Below are 21528 nucleotides of genomic sequence, written 5' to 3'. Positions count from 1 at the left end.
AATTTATATTATACTGTTCTGGTTTTGACTCTTTTGAGTCAATTTTGACTCTTGAAATCTTGACAAAAGTTATTAGACAATAAAGAAAGTGGATAAAATTAGCTTTTATACTCTTCATGAAAGATGTAGGACACTGAAGATCCTTAGTCTATCTCAATCTAGCTGAAGTTTGAGTTTCATGGACAGATTAAGTGATCTTGCTTTAACATAATCATCATTAACAGATGTTCATAAATTCACAGAATTACAGAGCTGGAGCCCAAAGGACCTTCAGCAGTCATATATTTCAGGATCATCATTTTATAGAGAAGAAAACTGAGGCCTCAGAAAGCAAAATGACTTGTCCAGTCACACAGAATTCAAATGAAAGAAGGGAGAAGGGAAGGAAGGAAAGAGGGAGGAATAAAAGAGAGAGGAAAGGAAAGGAAAAAGGAAAAGAGAGAAGGAAAGAAAAAGAAAAGGAAAAGAAAGGAAAGGAAAGGAAAAAGTAAAGGAAAAGAAAGAAAAGGGGAACAGGGATAGGGAAGGAAAAAGGAAAGGGAATAGGGAAAGGGAAAGGGGAAGAGAAAGGGAAGGGGAGAGAAGAAAGGGCAGGAAAGGGCAGGGAAAGGACAAGAGAAAAGGAGAGAGAGGAAGGGAGGGAGAAAGAAAAGAGTGAGGGAGGAAGATAAGAAAGGAGGGAGGAAGGAAGGTGGGTGGGAGCTGCTAAGGAGAGAAAAGGGAGAAAAAAAAGGAAGAAAGAAAAAGAAAGAAAAAAAGGAAAAAAGAGGGAAAGAAAAAAGGGGAAGGGAGAAAAAAGAAAAAGAAAGGGAACCTAAAACAAACAAAAACAAATAAGAGGAGAGAGAGAGAGAGAGAGAGAGAGAGAGAGAGAGAGAGAGAGAGAGAGAGAGAGAGAGAGAGAGAGAGAGAGAGAGAGAAAGGTCAAGAAGAGGAAGAGGAAAATGAAAAGAAGAGAGGAGGAAGAAAAAGATAATTTATTATCTACTTTGAGCCAGGAACTGTGCTAAGTATTTTAAAATAGTATTTCATCTGATCCTCACAAGGACCCTGGGAAGTAGGTATAATTATTATTCCCATTTTACAGTTGAGTTATTACTATTATCCCCATTTTACAGTTTAAGTATTACTATTATCCCCATTTTAAAGTTGAAGAAACCAAGGTAGAAGTTAAGTTATTTGCCAAGAGGTTGTCTAAGCTATTCTAGACATGACTGTTCTTAAATTATCCCCCCAAATATGGCTTAGCCCTTTTCTTTAGGTACCATTAAGTTGTAACTAAATATGTTTTTCCCCTCCATTTTGACAAATCATCAGATAGGCATGATGATTGGAATGAAGGAGCCTAGATAGTGAATAACTTCTTTTTTAGTTGACTGTTTTTTTTTTCTTCCATAAATATTCTAGTCTTTTAAATTAAATACAATAGAATAATTTCACTTAAATTCATGAGGTTGCAATGGATTTTTAAAATGTATAAAGGCCTCACAGGAGTACAAATTGATTTTCCATTTTACTTCCCTCTTCACTATTTCACACTTTTTAAAAAGACTGGCTTTCAAAGCAGATTTATTTATTTATCTGCAGTAAATGAAAAGTGTAAGTTTACCGCAAATTGCTTGATCAAAAACAAGACATGTTTTAAAATATTATATCATCAGTTCCTCTTTCAAAAGATAATGTTAATATATTTAGCAAGTATAGAAAATGAAAAGAAGTTTTTTCCTTAACTTTCAGCTGAATGACAAATGGATGAAAATGTTATAATATAGTTTCCTTTTATAGTTTCCTCATACATTTCAGGTATAAATCAAGTCAGAAGTGAATGCAATTTAAAAATTAAGCAGGTTCTAAAATTAACTAGCAATTAAGAGTAAGATAATTCAAGATATTTTAATCAACGTTTCACCTTCATCCTAAAGAAGTGATTTAATTTTCTCCTATTTATTTTTATACTTTATTGTAATCATCAAATTAACTTTCCTTACAACTAGCCAATATTTTTGCTCTTAGCCTGCCTTATATGAATTGGTAATTACTTTAATTCTTACTTATGTTGCATTACCCCTCACGAAAGCCAAATATTATAATAGGCAATATTTTCTTCCTAATAAGATTAGTTAAAACTGATCATTGAAAAAACTATTTCTTCCTTGAAAAAAAAATCAAGAAAATTTTGGGGAAGATAAATGGATAAAAATGTCACATCATTAGGGATAATTAAAATAGATAACTGAATGTCCTGTGAGGTGTTTGATTTGTTTTTAAGACTGTGACAATCTCAAATTTGCAGATAAGATTGCTATTATAACTAAGGTTACAAAGTCTGATTATGAGTCACTTTGGCAGAATAGTTGTGAATACTGTCAAAAAAAAAAAGTTTTGGCTTCTGTGAGTTAGCTGATTTAAAACCTAAGTTCATGAATTACCTATGTAGATACTATATTTCCAAACTCTTTCACGTACAGAGACATACATTCTATTCTCACAAATGGGCACAAATTTTGTTTTCTAGCTATGTGGTGTGCCAGAAATAATATAGGTACTCAAATTAACAGTTTAATATTTTCAAAGCACTTTACTCACAATTCCTTTATGTAGGCAGAATACATATTATTTTCCCCTTTCTGCAGACGAAGAAACTAGTTAAAATGAAAGAGCCAAAGACAACTCTTATCTCACCTGATTTTGAGTCCTGTGCTCTTTTAAGTGGCAGTATGGTGAAGTGCAAATTGAATAGCATTTGGACTCAGAAGGCTTGGATTCACACCCAGGCTCTGCAACTCACCAGGTGAATAAACTTGGACAATTCATTTAATCTAAGCCTTAACTTTTTCTTCTACAAAATAAGATATAGAACAGCTGCCCTACTCAATCGTTGAGGTTGGTTGTAAAGATGTAATGAGAAAGTTAAGTAAAAGCACTCTCTAAATTCAGAAGTGATAGACAATATATAAAGTGTTCTCTTCCAGCTTTTGAGAGCCAGGAGCTATACGTATTTGTGAGTTGGATGCTAGTTTAAGGGATCCATGATTTCATGAATTGAGCACTTCATGTACAAAGATCACAAATCGCAAAATACTATGAATCTTGCATCAAATATATTTTTCCTTTTGGTAGTGAGCCTCTCCAGGTTTTCCTAAGTTGGCTTTTAAATGGCAAATCCATACTCAATTTTTTTTCTTTAATCTAGGTACAATATGCCAGAGTTTGCTCCTGTTGGCCTGGTCTTTGCAGAATCAAAGTTCAGAATATATGATTTAAGCATCAGAATAAGGCTATAATAGTGAATTTATGTGTGTGCACGTGTGCATGCATGTGTTTGTATTAGTAGCTAATATTAGTAGGACTTGAGCTCAGTCCTACCAATTCTGAGCCAGGCCTGTTATTCATTACATGTGGCTGGCTCTCCTAAATATATATGATTATATATATATATGAAATCTACAGATATTTCATATCTATCTGGTCCATTCAGAATACGTTATCTAATATATACACATGTCTATATATGTGTATATATATATATGTATCTGCACATCAGTATTATTGATACCTATATTTATAGATACATAAAACTAAATTATCCATAGAAAGAAAGGTTATGAGATTTGAAAAAATAGCAATAGACTATTGACTGCCATATCTCAGTGCTTATTCCTATGGAACTTGTCAAAACCCCAAAACTTTAAAAACTCTTCATTTATTTCCTAACAGATTCAAAGAGAAAAATGTTTTATTATGCAGGGATTTTTGTAGCCATTTTTGTTGCTATGCCTTACACACACACACACACACACACACACACACACACACACACACAAAATCATATTCATTTTTAAGTTTATCTCTTGACACTTTGGGAATACGATGATATTTAGGTTAATTTCTGCAATTCTTATATATTTGCTAAAGTTAGAGACACTTTGTTAACAAAAATTAAGACACTAAGGAGCTATTATCAGCAACATTTTGTCTTTAAGCATATTTTTCCTTATTATTTTCCAGCTTTAGAAAAAAGATATAAATTGAAAATCAACATTTTACAAACTTGCTTCTCAGTAGAAGAATTTTTTAACTTGGAAATATTAAATATATAGCCTCACTCTTAAGAACTCAATCCTGCTGTTGTTCCAAGGGGAAATTCCCCATGAAAACAATGTCAAGTATGCCAAAGGGAGGTTCTTCTATATAAAGATCATATCTTTAATAATAATAATAGTAAAAAAAGATAAAAGAGCCTTGGGTCATATTCTTTGAAAATGCAAACATCTACTTAAAGCCGTATTTATGGAATCTAAAGGTGCCATAGATTAACATATCCTCCTGAGAAAATCCCTTGGCAAGGATTCATTGCAATAGACAAATGCATAAATGGTTGCTAAAGAAATGCATTTCCATATGCCACAGTTACCTTCTTATGTACATAGGAATCCCAGATTTTAGTGGATTTAGTTTAATACCTCCCCAAGGTTATTTATTCAGATTTCTAACACATTTTTATTAATGTATTTTCTTCTCATGGAAGTGGAATACACCTTATTCAAATGATGATGACAGTGGAAAGAAATGTGGAGCTCTAACTATAAATATTTCATTCTATATCCTGGCAAAGATCACAGGGGGCAGATGAGTAGAAGGAAACAAATATGATGTTGCTTTCAAGTGCTCAGAGGAGGTTTCTATTAAACCAGCTTGCCCAGCTTGCTTCCTGCCTTGCTTTTATGTTGTCAAGATAGATGATAAAATCCTTCTGCAAATCTTCAGTTTACCTATTAGATGAGAACAGCAGATTGCCACTTAAAGTAGAATGAAATCATGTGGAACGCTCTATTAGCACTTTAAGAATCTGATATGGAACACAGAATTATTGATATTACAAATCGCTCACCAAGAAGGGAAAACATAATTATATAAGTGCCATAGGAACTGAGATGTACTTTCAGAAATGGTGATCTCTATTAATTTATAGGTAAGGGGTTTTATACTAGGACAAATTAATTACAGAAGGAATGAGTTAGATATTTGAAGTAGACTTCTTTAAAAAGTCTGTTTAAGTACCCCATTGACATTGAATGTTGGTGTTCATAATTATGATGAATAGTAATTGAATAGGTGATCAGACCACTTCCCTTTCTTTCTGTTTTCTTATTTGTAAAATGGGATTAATAGTGACTCACTTCCCCCACCTCAATCTGCTGCCCAATATCCAGACAACTTATTTTATGTACAATGTAAATGTCTATTATTGTTGCTGATAATAGCTCCTTAGTGTCTTAATTTTTGTTAACAAAGTATCTCTAACTTTAGCAAATATATAAGAATTGCAGAAATTAACCTAAATATCATCGTATTCCAAAGTGTCAAGAGATAAACTTAAAAATGAATATGATTGTGTGTGTGTGTGTGTGTGTGTGTGTGTGTGTAAGGCATAGCAACAAAAATGGCTACAAAAATCCCTGCATAATAAAACATTTTTCTCTTTGAATCTGTTAGGAAATAAATGAAGAGTTTTTAAAGTTTTGGGGTTTTGACAAGTTCCATAGGAATAAGCACTGAGATATGGCAGTCAAAAGAGCTAATTAAGAGAGACAGAGGCCATACTTAGGAATAAGATAACAGTTCCATTGAGCTCCACCCTGGAGCACTTATTATGACACCTGGTCAAAGTGTCTTTTCACATGTGGGTGCTATCTTATGGAAGGCCTCTTAAAAGCTGAAGATACTCCAAAGGAAAGTAGGGAGGAGCATGGGAAAGTCAAGCCTCAATACTGTGCCATCCGTGGACTGGAAGAAGGCACTAAGAATGTTTTACCTAGGAGGAAAAGATTCAGAGGAACATGAAGACTGTCTTCAAGTTTCTGAAAAGCTACTAACATGGGAGAGGGATTAGTTTCTCTTGTGTAAAAAGTTCCAACCATTAGAAGAGTCCAAATGTGAATGGACTGCCAGGGATACCCTTCAATGGAGGTCATCAAATAAAGAAAACTACTTGGCAGGAATGCTGAAAGAGTAAGATGTGGATTGAATTCCATTTGATTCTTTGATATTGAGATCCTAAGATTCACATAACAGACTAGTTAAAATTGTAACAATAGTAGAAAGAGTTCCATGGAAATTCACAGAACTTTTTTAAAGAATCTTAAAATTCAGGAACCTTAGTAGATTTGATGAAATTAAGGTAAATTTAATCAAATTAATAAAGTAACAAAGGTAAAATCTTTATGTGGATGCCACTCAATATATATGAAAGATGTCACAAAAAGATATATCTTCAAAGAAATTTTCTATAAAGTGAATCTTATTTTGCCTTTGACAAAACTCTGCTTTGACATGAAACACTCAAATTTTAAAACTTCAACAGGAATCAACAGTGATTTTAAAATATCACACTGCTCCTGCCATTTCACCAAATGTTAGGGATTTTTCTTAGGATTCCTCCTCTCTCCTAACAGTACACCCAAAATGAAACAATTTTCCTCCTCATGCTTTTGTCAGAGTACACACTATGGTCAAAAGAGCTAGGTATCTGTAAGAAGCAGCTAGGTGATGAAGTGGACAGAACACTGGGTCTTCTGGAGTCAAGTTGAAATCTAGCCTCATACACCTACTAGCTGTTTAATTCTGGATAAGACATTAAATTTCTGTCTGCCTCAACTTCCTCATCTGTAAAAAGGGGATAATAATAATAGTACCTACCTCCACAAAAGGTGTTTTGTTTTGTTTTTGTGAGAATGAAATGAGATAAAACTTGTAAAGTATTACTTAGGATAGTGTCTAGCACATAACAAGTGCTAATCAAGGCCTATTCCCTCTGTTCTATACCACATTCCTAATAGCTGTTAGGACTCGACAGTGAAGCTATGTGAATGATAATTAACATGTGAAATTGGGCTATATTGAAAGGGATAGAAAACTAAAGTCTGACTGCCTTGATGCTTGGACCCTTATTTTTTACAGCCATCTTTTTTTTACATATTTACTATGTATTTCTGTTCCAAAAACTTGTTTTATTCTTGATTCTTATGTTTCTATCTCTTAGTATATGGACCTTTACTTCTATGACTAAGTCCTTGTGCTCAAAGTCAATTGAAACTCTCTGCAGCTCCTTGACAAACAACTCCATATTGAACATTTCTGATATATAAGACTTCTGATTTATTAAAAGAATTACTTTTTATGTTTAGCACACTGGAACATCTAAATTTATGTATCTGAGTTTACTTAAAACAAGTTAGACTATAGAACATCTTCCTCTCTCCTTTTGGTGTAAGGTATCTATAGTTTGAACAAGGATGGGCAAATACAAAGTACATACCTGAAACAATTTATTAATAAATAGGTGATAAACACAATAAGAGTAAAAGGTGACAATGTCAACAATCTTACTTTTATTTACCTAGGGCCACAAAATGTGATTTCATTTTTGGAATTCATCTTAAGCTTGTGGTATGTATACTTCAGGGAAATGAGACTCCTGAGAAGGGAAAGTAGTTTCACAAGTATTGTTTACAGAAATAAGTAGCAGAACAGAGAAATTTTCTGAAAAGAGGGAAGACAAATACCATGATGGTTTGACCTAGAAAAGATTGAGTTGAAGGATGACTTAATAGCTATTTCTGAAAATATAAAGTGTTGTTACACAAAGCAACATGACCAGCAGAGAACCAAAGAATAAAACAAATATAAGTCAGGATACAATAAAGTATGAAGAATTTAGAATAAACTTTTTTTTAATCCATTAAGAGAGAATATCAGCATGGTTGGGCTTATATTTGCAAAGACTTGGATTAAATTTCTCTTTACTATAGCTGTGTCACCCTAGTAGGAACCTCACCACCTCACCTCTAAAATTGAGATAAGAATAATTCCTATTCTCAGGTTGTTGTGAGATTCAGATGAGGCAATACATTTAAAGGGTTTTACAAAAAAAGTTCTTTTAAAAAATGTCAGAATAAGTGATAAATGAAGATTATAAAATTTCCTCAAAAGAAATCATTTATGTGGCCTATTTCACATGTATTGCTACACAGGGGTAAGTGTGACCTTTGTTTTCTAATAACTTCACTTATTAAAATTGTAATTTTAATATAGAAAAGAGTAAGAACACATACTTCATCTAGCCTAAGGTATGCTAAAATGAACTTTCTTTTCAAATTTTCAAGAGAATCCAATATTAGAAGGCAATGTATCCATATCTGAGTTTCTGTTAAAAATGAAGAGCTTTTTTTCCTCTTTTAGTTAGCAGATATTGTGGGAGGGAATTCATAATTTAATACCAAGAACCAAAAGAGTTTCAATAAATTACAGTTAAACTCAAATTCATGTCAGAACATAATAGCAATGATAATAACATAAATATGAAACTTTAAAGTATGCAAAGCATATCACATATTCTCTTATTTAATGCTCATCCCCATTTTTCACAAGGAAACTGAAGCAGACAGAAAGTAAGTGACTTGCCTAGATCATGCAGAGTAATATTAAGTATCCAGGTTGGATTTTAATTCAGCTTTTTTCCTGACTCCAGCAGTCTATCCTCTGGCTAACTGCCTCTACCATAAAGCATGTGTGTATGTATATATATACACACACACACGTATATATGTATACACATCATATATGTACACATATGTGTATGAAGTCATCATTTGGATCAAATCCTATGAAATAGAAGGTGTTATTCTACCATTTAACAGGTAAAGAAACTGAGGTTGAATGTGATTATATAATTTGCCCAGGGCCAAAGAGCTTGTAAGTGTTTGAGGAAGGATTCTAATTCTGCTATAATTCAGATGTTTCAGCTGTGGTTCAATTCTTCATGACCCCATTTGGGGTTTTCTGGATAAAGATACTGGGGCAATTTGCCATTTTCTTCTCCAGTGGGAACAGGGTTAAGTGAATTGCTTGGTATCACATGGCAGTAAGTGTCTGAAGCTGAATTTGAACTCAGGTCTTCCTGACTATGTTGGTTGCTCCATTCACTGCATAACCTCACTGTCCTTAATAATTCTAGAAAATCCCATAAATCATTTTGAAGGTTCATCTATTTTCCAAAACAAAATGGGCTTAATAATATAACAGAAATAACTATTTGAGACTGAAAAAAAGTAATTTTTTAAAGTTTAAGTTTAATTGTTTTGTAATTGTAAAACTTGTAAAAAAAATTTACCAAAAAATTGTAAATTGCAAAAGTTTAAGCTCAATTTTAAGTTCATATGAATTTCCCTAGCCTTGATAAAATGCTGCTAGAAATTAAATGAAAACTCTTTAGCAATGAATTATTTCTAAGAAAAGAACAAAATATAAAAACTATTTTTAACATTGGTTGAAAAAAACAGTGACTATCCAAAAGAATTATTTTAAATATATGGAATGACATATTATGAAAGAATTATAATTCTGAAGGAGACATTACACAATGACCACATATTTCTCAAAATACAGTTATGAGTGCAAAACTAAAAATAAGTGACATACTTTAAGACAGGCTTTTAAACTAACAGAAAAAAAAAGTATCTGGGTAAAATACTGAACATCTGCAGCCTAACAGGGATTGATATGTAATCAAAATATAAAAATAGTAATGGGGTATCCTTTTTCAAAGAAAAAAAATTTAATATACATAACTTTTTATTTTTATTATTTCAACATGAGGACAGCTAAGTAATGCTAAAATTCCTGGCCTGGAGTCAGGAAAACCTAAATTCAAATGTATGATCCTGGGCAAGACACTTAACCCTGTTTGCCTCAGTTTCCTCATCTGTAAAATGAGCTGGAGAAGTAAACCACTCCAGTATCTTTGCCAAGAAAACACTAGATGTGCCTACAAACAACTGAAAAATATCTGGAAGTTTCAAGATTTTTCACGTTGGATATAATCAAAATATACTGTACTTTCAAAATACCAATCCCTATGATTCACAACTGTAATATTCCCATATATATTCCTTAAAGGAATAATGGTAAAAATAAAGTATTTTAATGTTATAGTCTATTAACACATAATTTATCTCAATTATATAATAAATCAAAGCAATATATTCTTTGGGGGTACACACTTAATATACCACCTTTCTTCTTGATAAAAAAGCACTTTTCTGGATACTCTTTCATAGACTCTAGAACTAAGAAGGTAAGACAAGGATGGGGTGGAGGGTGGGAGTGGGTAAATGACTGCTTTTATCTAGTCACTCACATTTAATAGGAATACAACTTCCTCCCAGGGCCCTTCACAAATAATTTAGCTATTTACATCTGAAGCAAAACTAGCCATTTCCCCAATGATGATGTCCTATTTCCCCAAACTGTTTACTAAGGTTGGCAGAACTTCTGTTCCAAATATCTATGATTTTCTTGTCTGTCCTAACAGCATACTTTTTAAATATACCAGTTTACACAGAAATGTTTTCTTATATGCAAATACTCAGTAAAATAAAAGTAAATTACTTTAATAATTTTACTGGCAAATTTAGAGTCCCACATCCTTTCACTCTTATTCCAAAGTCTTGGGAAGTCCTTGGGAAGTATAGGTTTCTATTGTAAAAGTAATTCATGCCAGTCAACTCTCAATATTCAAGAGAAGGGATAGATTTCCAGAATAGTATCAAGAGCTTCACTATCAGTTATCTGCTGAAAATACCTTAGCAAAAAGGTATACCTTAACAACCCAGATGAATGGTAGAAGTATTTTGGGGTGTAGGGAAAGAGAGTTAAGGAGGCTGAGGGCTTAAAGCATCAACTGAGATACCCTTCTCCCATCTGGCACCAGGAGTGTGTCATCCACAGCATTCACAATCCTTGGTATCATTACCTGGATCATCACCCATAAGGACAATGCCCTCTCTCCATACCCACCCCCCTTTAACACAGCATTCTAGGTTTGAAGAAGAAAATTACTCTGCCTTCCTCTGATCTTTGCCTGTTTGAAATGTGGCAAAATTAGGTAATTAAGGTTCACAGAGGATTTCCAGCTATGGGAGAAGGAAGGATCCAAACCATTCTTTTCTGTGTCCAGAGAAAAGTCAACCATGCTGAAATGAAACTAAAGGCTGATGCAGCTTATAGACAATGTCCTTAACATGTCCTGAATCCCCAGGTAACTTTCTCTCTTAATTAGGCCTATCCTGGTTACTTCCTATCGCTGACCTAATGATCTCACCCCAAGTCCCTGCAATCTTTATCCCATCACCATCCCAGGTATTAATGAGAGAACTTTTATCCTAAAACTGTGAATATATCAGCTTATTCTGTACCTCACTAATGCACTCATTTATAGAATCCCTCTCACTCTGTGTCTTCTACACAGATGTGTAGGTCTTCGGTTGCCAGGGAGGAGAAAAGAAAGAGATAGATTTAGAAGGACAAGGGTCAGGAGGAGGGTTGTCATCAAGGGAAAAGGCTTGTAGTCTGGGATTAAGAGACAAAGCAGATGAGAGGGATACCTTTATGCCGTATGAAACTTGAAATGAAGATATCAAGGTCAGAAACAGTGGGGAATACAGGAGACAAGGAGGCAGAAAGCATTTTTTTCCATATTGGTCCTTCCCCTTACCTATGTCACTGCTCCATGAGATATGAACAGCTGCTATGGGAAGCTTCAGAAATTGTTGCCAGCAAGAATTTCCTAAATGGAAAAGTATTCTCTGTCAAATTCTTCCATTGGACCAGAAACTGAGTCCATTTCCCAAACCTTTAGACAGAATCAAATCCCAAGTCTGGATAAACTTAAATCTTCATCTGAGTATCAGGCTTACTACTGTAGAAACACTTATCACATTTCATTTGGGCACTACATTGTATTTTATACACCCTTTTTCAGAAACTGAAACAAGCTGTATCTTTTTTATAACTCCTGAGTTCAGAGTGACCAATGTACTTTCTGCAGGAAACCCGGGTACAAAAGAACCTGTGGGTATATATGTGGATATTTTTGTATATATTATTTAATGTTTTATCATTCCTATCATGAAAGAGAAAATGACTGCCTATGTAAGTTTATTGGCATGGATGAGGTAATATTCCACTATTTTGTATGGGTTCTTTCCTTGACATTTATGGTCTGAGAGAATTACCTAGTACACTAAGCACTTGGCACCCATCACATCCGCAACTCAGCCTACTGGTTTTCATGTCTTCCTTTAAGTCCCAATTAAAATTCCAACTTCTACAAAAAGTTCTTCTCACTCCCTCTTAATTCTAGTGCCTTCCTTCTATTTTCTTTTTTATCCTATATGTAAGTGTCTTTGTCCATATCTTTATTTCTTGTCTCCCCAATAGACTATAAGCTCATTAAGGATAAGGACTGCTTTTGACTCTTTTCTTCTTTTTTATCCATAGCATTAGCATGATGTCTGGCACATGGAACTTAATAAATGTTTTTGACTGATTGATTGACATAATCAGTGTGTGTCAGAAGCGGCCCTTAAACCAAGTTCCTCCTTTTTCTGAGGCAAGCTCTTTATCCCCTCTGCCAAAATATTGAGTAAAACACTATGTACGTTATTTGAACATGTTCTTTTCATAAGTGTGGTAAGTGATCCCATTTGTGTCTTAGGGTCTATAAAATAAAGCAAAATGAGTAAATCAGTCCTAACTATAATTCTATAACTGGCAAGACAGCAGATCACCTATCTGAGATAGGTAATCTATTCTTTGTAAACTTTAAGAGAGCTGGCACTTCCTCAAGACTTCTCTTGAGTTGAAAGGCTCAATTCCTGTGTCTTTCTAGCACAATGCTACATAAACAATAGACATTTTAATAAAGGTTTGTTGAGTTAAACTCAATTTTATTTCACCAATGCATTTTGAAGATTTTTAAATTTAAGAGTAAAGTCCCATCTAAAATTCCATCTTCTACAGGAAGCTTTTCCCAAACCCTCTTAACTCGAAAAGCCCATCTTTTAAAATTTATCTTCTACTTGTATGTTGCCTGCTTTGTATATATTTGGTTTTATGTTATCTTCTCCATTAGAATTTATACTCCTAGAGGGCAGGGACTGTCTCTTGCTTTTTCTTATATTCTCAGAACTTAATTTATGCTATTCGAATTTTAAAAAGTTACTTGTCCAAGGACTCACTACCACTCTAGGACAGGCCTCCATCACTTCCCATCCAGCTATTACAACAGACTTCAGATGAGTCCCCTTGCCTCAAATCTTTCTATCTAAGTTGCCCTCCAGTTACCTGAGATTTTCCTAAAGTGTAGATAGATCTGGCCATGTCACATTCCTATTTAAACTCTCGTGATTTTCCACAAACTCTAGTATTAAAGTCCTCTGATAGGTATTTTAGTTCTTCACAACCAGGCTCCTTCCTATCTTTCTAGCCTTCTTATGCTTCCCATTCTTGACCTAGCTACACTGGACATTACATCTCCACTGTCTCAGAGCATTTGCATTTACTGTTCCCACAAACCTGAACGAGAGCAGCCAGGTGGTGCAATGAATAAACGTATTGAGCCTGGAGTCAGAAAAACCTGAGTTCAAATCTGGTTTCAGACATGTACTAGCTGTATGATTTTGGCGAATCACCTAACCATTTTTGTCTCAGATTCTCATCTGTAAAACGAGCTGGAGAAGGAAATGCCAAACCACTCCAGTATCTCTGCCAAGGAAACCCCCAAATGGGATATGAGAAGTCAGGCATGATGAAAAGCAACAAAATTACGTGCTTTCCCTCATCATCTCTGTCCAGTAGATTCCTAGGACTCTTTCAAGATTCAACTACCTTCTCGATAGTCTCCCATCATGCACACACATCCTTTCCTGAAGCCACTTTATTGCAGGTCCTCATCACCTCACACTTGGATTGTTTCAATAGCCTGCTGGTGAGTTTGCACATCTTATATCTCTCCTTACTTCAATCTACCATTCATTCCAACACTAAAGTGATTTTCCTAAAGGGCAGGTCCAATCATGTCAGCCCCTGGCTCCCCCTCTCCTCCAGGATCACATGCAAAATCCACTTCAAACCTTTACCTTAGTCCTCTAGTTCTTTTCCACTCTTCTTACACCTTACTCCTTACCAGGTTGATCCATTGACACTGACATTCTTGTTATTCCTAGAACAAGACACTGTCTCTGAATTCTAGGTATTTTCCCTGGCAGTCCCCTGTGTTTGGAATGCTCTCTCTCCTTATTTCTCTTATTATCATCCTTGCCTTTCTTTAAATCCCACCTAAAATCCCATCTTCTATAGGAAGCTTTTCCCAAACCCTCTTAAATTCCCAGATTATCAGAGGAGGAAGTAAATTGCTTAAATAGTCCCGTTTCAGAAAAAGAAATAGAACAAGCTATTAATCAACTCCCTAAAAAAAAAATCCCCGGGACCAGATGGATTTACATGTGAATTCTACCAAACATTCAAAGAACAATTAGCCCCAATGCTTTATAAACTATTTGAAAAAATAGGGAATGAAGGAGTCCTACCAAACTCCTTTTATGACACAGACATGGTACTAATAGCTAAACCAGGTAGGTTGAAAACAGAGAAAGAAAATTATAGACCAATCTCCCTAATGAATATTGATGCTAAAATCTTAAATAAGATATTAGCAAAAAGACTACAGAAAATCATCCCCAGGATAATACACCATGATCAAGTAGGATTTATACCAGGAATGCAGGGCTGGTTCAATATTAGGAAAACTATCAATATAATTGGCCATATTAATAGTCAAATTAACAAAAACCATATGATCATCTCAATAGATGCAGAAAAAGCATTTGATAAAATCCAACATCCATTCCTATTAAAAACACTTGAGAATATAGGAATAAATGGACTTTTCCTTAAAATAATCAGTAGCATCTATTTAAAACCAGCAGTAAGCATCATATGTAATGGGGACAAACTGCAACCATTCCCAATAAGATCAGGAGTAAAACAAGGTTGCCACTAGCACCATTACTATTTAATATTGTATTAGAAATGCTAGCTTTGGCAATAAGAATGGAGAAAGAGATTAAAGGAATAAGAATAGGCAATGAGGAAACCAAATTATCACTCTTTGCTGATAATATGATGGTATACTTAGAGAACCCCAGAGATTCTACCAAAAAGTTATTAGAAACAATCCACACCTTCAGCAAAGTTGCAGGATATAAAATAAACCCACATAAGTCATCAGCATTCTTATATATCACTAACAAAACCCAACAGTTAGAGTTACAAAAAGAAATTCCATTTAAAGTAACTACTGATTGTATAAAATATTTAGGAATCTATCTGCCAAGGGAAAATCAGAAACTGTATTAGCAAAACTACAAAACACTTTCCACACAAATTAAGTCTGATCTAACCAACTGGAAAAATATTAAATGCTCTTGGATTGGGTGAGCAAATATAATAAAGATGACAATACTACCTAAATTAATCTATTTATTTAGCGCTATACCAATCAGACTCCCAAAAAACTACTTTGATGAACTAGAAAAAATAACAACATAGTTCATATGGAAAAACAAAAGGTCAAGAATTTCAAGGGAATTAATGGAAAAAAATCAAATGAAGGTGGCCTAGCTGTACCAGATCTAAAATTATATTATAAAGCAGCAGTTACTAAAACCATCTGGTATTGGCTAAGAAATAGACTAGGTGATCAATGGAATAGGTTAGGTTCAAAGGACAAAACAGCCAATAACTTTAATAATATAGTGTTTGACAAACCCAAAGACACCAGTTTCTGGTATAAGAATGCATTATTTGACAAATATTGCTGGGGAAATTGGAAATTAGTATGGCAGAAACTAGGCATTGACCCACTCTTAACACCGTACACCAACATAAGGTCAAAATGGGTTCATGACCTAGGCATAAAGAATGAGATTATAAGTAAATTGGAAGAGCATAGGATAGTTTACCTCGCAGACCTGTGGAAGAGGGAGGAATTTATGAGCAAAGAAGAACTAGAGATCACTATTGACCACAAAATAGAAATTTTTGATTATATCAAATTGAAAAATTTTTGTACAAACAAAACAAATGCAGACAAGATTAGAAGGGAAACAATAAACTGGGAAAACATTTTTACAATCAAAGGTTCTGATAAAGGCCCCATTTCCAAAATATATAGAGAATTGACTCTAATTTATAAGAAATCAAACCATTCTCCAATTGATAAATGGTCAAAGCATATGAACAGACAATTCTCAGATGAAGAAATTGAAACTATTTATAGACATATGAAAATATGCTCCAAATCATTATTAATCAGAGAAATGCAAATTAAGACAACTCTGAGATACCACTACACACCTGTCAAATTGGCTAGAATGACAGGGAAAGATAATGTGGAATGTTGGAGGGGATGTGGGAAAACAGGGACACTGATACATTGTTGGTGGAATTGTGAACACATCCAGCCATTCTGGAGAGCAATTTGGATCTATGCTCAAAAAGTTATCAAAATGTGCATACCCTTTGATCCAGCAGTGTTTCTACTGGGCTTATACCCCAAAGAGATACTAAAGAAAGGAAAGGGACCTGTATGTGCCAAAATGTTTGTGGCAGCCCTGTTTGTAGTGGCTAGAAGCTGGAAAATGAAAGGATGCCCATCAATTGGAGAATGGTTGAGTAAATTGTGGTATATGAATGTTATGGAATATTATTGTTCTGTAAGGAATGACCAGCAGGATGAATACAGAGAAGACTGGCGAGACTTACATGAACTGATGCTAAGTGAAATGAGCAGAACCAGGAGATCATTATATACCTCAACAACGATACTGTTTGAGAATGTATTCTGATGGAAGTGGATCTCTTTGTTAAAGAAAGCTAATTCAGTTTCAGTTGATCAAGAATGGAAAGAAGCAGCTACACACAATGAAAGAACGCTGGGAAATGAATATAAACTGCTTGCATTTTTGTTTTTCTTCCCGGGTTATTTCTACCTTCTGAATTCAATTCTCCCTGTGCAACAAGAAAACTGTTCGGTTCTGCACACATATATTGTATTTAGGATATACTGTAACCTATTCAACATGTAAAGGACTGCTTGCCATTGGGGGAGGGGGTGGAGGGAGGGAGGGGAAAAATCAGAACAGAAGTGAATGCAAGGGATAATGCTGTAAAAAAAAATTACCCTGGCATGTGTTCTATCAATAAAAAGTTATTAAGCAGTAAAAAAAAAAAAAAAAAAAAAGGTTACTGGACTGCTTTGTCAGTTCATTCTCCAGCACATTTTACAGATGAGTAACTGAGGAAATAAAGATTAAGTGACTTGTCCAGAGTCTCACAGCTAGTATGTCGCTGAGGCCAGATTTGAATTCATGAAGATAAGCCTTGACTCCAAACCTAGTACTCTATCGATTGTGCCATCTAACTGCCATACTTGCTGTACCATCTAGCAAAATTCTGTACTATAATATATAAAAAGTAGCAAATTAATGTAGATCTGAAAAATATTTAAAGCCAAAAAAACTAAAATGATAATTGAGAAATGTATTTTTAAGTTAAGCCTTAATGCTTTTCTAAAAAGCCAGGACTTGATAGAAATCAAATTGTACCAGAGAAATTTTCCTAGATGAACTTAGAGAACATTGGAATAACCATTGAATTTCTTTTAATGATTTGAGGATTTTTAGGGTAAGAGAGGAAAGAAATCTTTAATTGGATTATGGAAATTTTTATGAAGGTTTTTCAACTGGTCACATGATACAAAGATGCTACAAACAACAGGTCTTTTATTTCCTAATGGGTAATGTTGAAGGATTTCCAAATTTACATGCACAATGATATTTTCAAGGAAATATATATATATATAGTATATATTTACATATATATTTTGACCTATTTAGAGAAACATCAATATATTTTTTGCAGGGTGATTCACTGCTGGGTTGATTTGATTTGAAATATGACAAAGTACTACCCATTTTAGCCCAATGGAAGTAATAAAAAAAAAGCTTATTTAAATACTACAGTGTGGATAATATAATATAATAATAGCAAGAGTCAGGAGTGTATATAAAACCTCAAAATTAATAGCATAATTTTTATAATCAACATTATATGCAATTATTATGCAGAATAGATCTCATTTGCATTATAGGTGTTGATGTGTACTGAGTTTTTCTATAATAAAGTGAATTCATTACAATAATCTATAGCCTTTTTAGACTAAACAGCAGCTAAGGAGTTCAAGCTACAATTTAAATATGACAAAACACAATGCAAGCATTAATTTGTACATAGGAAAAATATGAAAGATTTAATTGTTCATTAAAAGGTGTTCTTTTGAAGTCAAAAGACTTATTTCAAGTCATTTATGATTCAAACAAGCAAGCCATTATGCTTTAAAATTATCTGGTATTCATCTAAATAATTGGTGTTGACAAAGATTATAATCTGTAGTCATTTGGAACAGGAAATTGAACTGTGTAATTTCATCAGTATCTGAAAACTACCAGGTCAGGAAGTTACCTTCAATGATATTATTTAGCTAGCTAGCTAACTAGCTAGCTAGCTAGATATAAAAACACTTAGCACAGTGCCTGGTACATAGTAGGAGCTATATAAATGTTTATTTTCTTTTCTTCCCTTGCCTCCATTAATACAAGTTCATGCCTTCTCTGTACCTCACAATCTTGCCTAGAGTACTGAAAAGGTAAGTGACTTGCTAGAGTCACACAACTAAGATATGTCATGAGTGAGATAGATACCAAGTCTTCTGGGCTTTAAGGCCAACTTTTTATCTGCATATAAAACAAACTTGAATGTCAACAACTATCAAAGAAAAAATAACTATCTGTAAATATCTAAAAGCCAGCTGAATCTATATGGGGAGGTGGAATACTCATCAGCAAGCAAATCAGATATAACCAATAATTCTGGAAGCCTTTCCTGATAAATTTCTAAGCCAGCTGTTGCCATCATGCTCATTCTCATTGCCAAGGAAGCAGACATTGCTGGCAGTGATAATCACTCAAACTCTGTGATCCTACAACTCCATTATTGATGCTTTCTTTGCTATTTCTCAGGCCCTGATCTCAGATTTTGATGAAATTAACTATGGCTCTTCCCTACACAAATATATGGGGATAGGGCTGTTTATGAATATATGAATCTTATGAAGAATTAATAGTGAAAATAACTATACTACAAAAGTTAGAAGATCTGAAGTTGAGCTTCAACTTTGAGGTGACTAACCATGACTTTGGTTTAATTTAATTTGTGAGGATCTCAGTTTCCTCAAATAGAAATTGAAGGGGTTGGTTTTTCCTCCCTGATATTCTGTAATTTTATTTCCAACATTCATCTCATTCTAACTGAAATTCCACTGTTAATGATTTATTTACTTGTTTGTTTTTTTCCCAATAGCTTTAAAAATGCTACCAGGAGTAGATCAAGGATTGAACTACTTACATTTTATTGTCAATGACATATCCACTTTCTTTTGTAACAGAGAGATAGCTGAACTAGTGGAAAGAACACTACATATGAGATCAGTGGACATAGATTCAATCCCTGGTCCTCCTATTTACAATAGGTTATAAATCTACCTCGGATGAATCACTTAACATTCTAGTAAAGAATTTCTTTATTTGTAAAATGAAGGTAGCTAGACTTTAAATTCTCTGACCAGGAAGCTATTAAATATGCAAGATCTGATGTAATGCAAAACATTCTTCTCTTGGTCTTATTTTTACTATGGAAAGCTTTGTCTTTTGATTTCCTTCTACTTGACTATACCTTGCAACATGGATAACCCAGTTCCAAATAGGCTGATAATAATAAATACAAATAAAAACATTTATGAGAAAAAGCAATAGACATTTATACAAGACTTTAATTTTACAAAATACTTTACATATGTACCTGGGCTTCCAATTAATCCTAGGAAATTTTGAGGACCACAGATTTGCATCAGCATTGTCTCTAACAAATTAGAAATTACATTACAACACATTAGCTCATAAAACTCTCCAGGCTTGGCTTGAAGCTTGGTTATTTGATTTGAGCTTCAGAATAACTCTATGAGGCAGGTACTAATCCTATTTTACAAATGAGGTAATGGAGACTCATGGACAAAGCGTATCATAACTGACAAAGTATTAGTCATTTAGTAATAGACAGGGAAGTCCAAAGCATATGAATGGATGTTCTCATTTCATCATTTAAGTGATCCTTTGCTGGGAAAGATATCACATGATGGCAAAAAATGTTCAGAAGATTGTAATCTGTCAAATCTACCTCCCCCAGCATTGTGATTTCAGGCATTGGTTTTGACTTTGTTTATTGAACTGGATTTGACAATAGGCTATTGGTATGAATTCATTATTTGAAGAAGTGTTCTTTTTAATTTCCAAAAGAAACTTCATAGACCAAAAAGAAACCAAAACTCAAACCTGAAATAAAAAAAAGGAACCCAGTGAGAATATATATCATTTACTTTCTCTCCTCTGGAAAGAGATATTCTATCTGTGGTAGACTGGTAAATAAACATTGGCTCTCCAGAAAGAAAATGTACACATGACACACTTTTAAATTTTATCTTCACATTTTCTCCATCACTTTCTTAAGTACAGACCATCAAATAAACCTACCCCTGATCTATAGTACTACATAAATGCTGCTCACACTGAAAAATTAACAATTTTTCCAATTAATTCCAAAGAGCCAATTAAAGGTGGCCCCAATATACTCCAGAATAACTTGATGATGTGTCTAAGGTCCATGGTCTGACTTGCAGTAAAATCAGATCCATAACTTCACAAAAGACTTTTGTAAGGTAGTTTGTGTTTTCATTGTCTATCGCTGCTGACATACAGACCTGCAGCTGTCTGGTCTGATTTTATTTGCTGAAATAAACTGAAAGGCTTTGTCAAATCTTAATTTGAAGTGTCACCAATAATTCACCCCTTCTAGCTATTTCTCCATCTCTGCTGGCCTTTGGGAAGGACTAAGCAGAGATTAGCTGAGATCTATAAAACAAACTGCTGGGAGAAACAATGATCATGAGCAGCCTCACCCAGTCTAGCTTATCAGAAGAGCAAATCCCTCATTTCCTGAAATATCTGAGCGTTAAAATGTAAACTTATTAATATCTAAAAAAGACCTTACCCCTCCCCAATTAGATTTAATACACCATTGCAAAAATGAAATTAAAACTAAACCCAATTCCATCTCATCTTAAAAACTGCCTCAGTGCTTTTCATTATCACTGAAAATCTCTCAAATTTCCCTAAAGCTACAAACCATGCTAAAACTCCTGAGAAAACTGTTTTCAACCAGAGATTTCATTCAGAGCTTTCTCTCATTTCCCAATCATTCCACTTACTGCTCCACTTGGCTTTAGAGTCATAGAAGGCCAAATTTCCCAGCTGGGCAAAACTATTTCCCAAAATTAGACTTCTGCATAACACTCTGCTAAAAGGATCCTGGACTTGAATTTTAGTGCTTAGTGCCATCCTGGTTTGGGATAAGGCTAAAATCTAAGGAACAAGATTGTTGTGCCTAATCATTAAAGGCCACAACCTCCCAGAATTATGTGTCAGACATAGTTTTACAAGAATCAAAACAAAAAGA

The 21528-nt window shown here is 34.2% G+C and overlaps 1 protein-coding gene across 7 annotated transcripts in view; it reads right to left on the bottom strand.

Moving 5' to 3' along the window:
- PAK5 (p21 (RAC1) activated kinase 5) overlaps positions 1-21528 on the bottom strand; it is a 455979-nt gene that overhangs the window by 201636 nt on the left and 232815 nt on the right. For 2 of the 7 annotated variants that reach the window (XM_051975927.1, XM_051975928.1), the window contains exon 4: positions 11555-11626. The exons of the other annotated variants lie outside the window; for them this stretch is intronic. The gene's annotated coding sequence lies outside the window, so the exon portion shown is untranslated. The remainder of the gene's footprint in view (positions 1-11554; positions 11627-21528) is intronic. 7 annotated transcript variants of the gene reach the window in all.

The sequence above is a fragment of the Antechinus flavipes genome, chromosome 2, assembly GCF_016432865.1.
Source record: "Antechinus flavipes isolate AdamAnt ecotype Samford, QLD, Australia chromosome 2, AdamAnt_v2, whole genome shotgun sequence".
NCBI lineage: Eukaryota > Metazoa > Chordata > Mammalia > Dasyuromorphia > Dasyuridae > Antechinus > Antechinus flavipes.
This window is presented reverse-complemented; position numbering and strand designations above follow the sequence as displayed.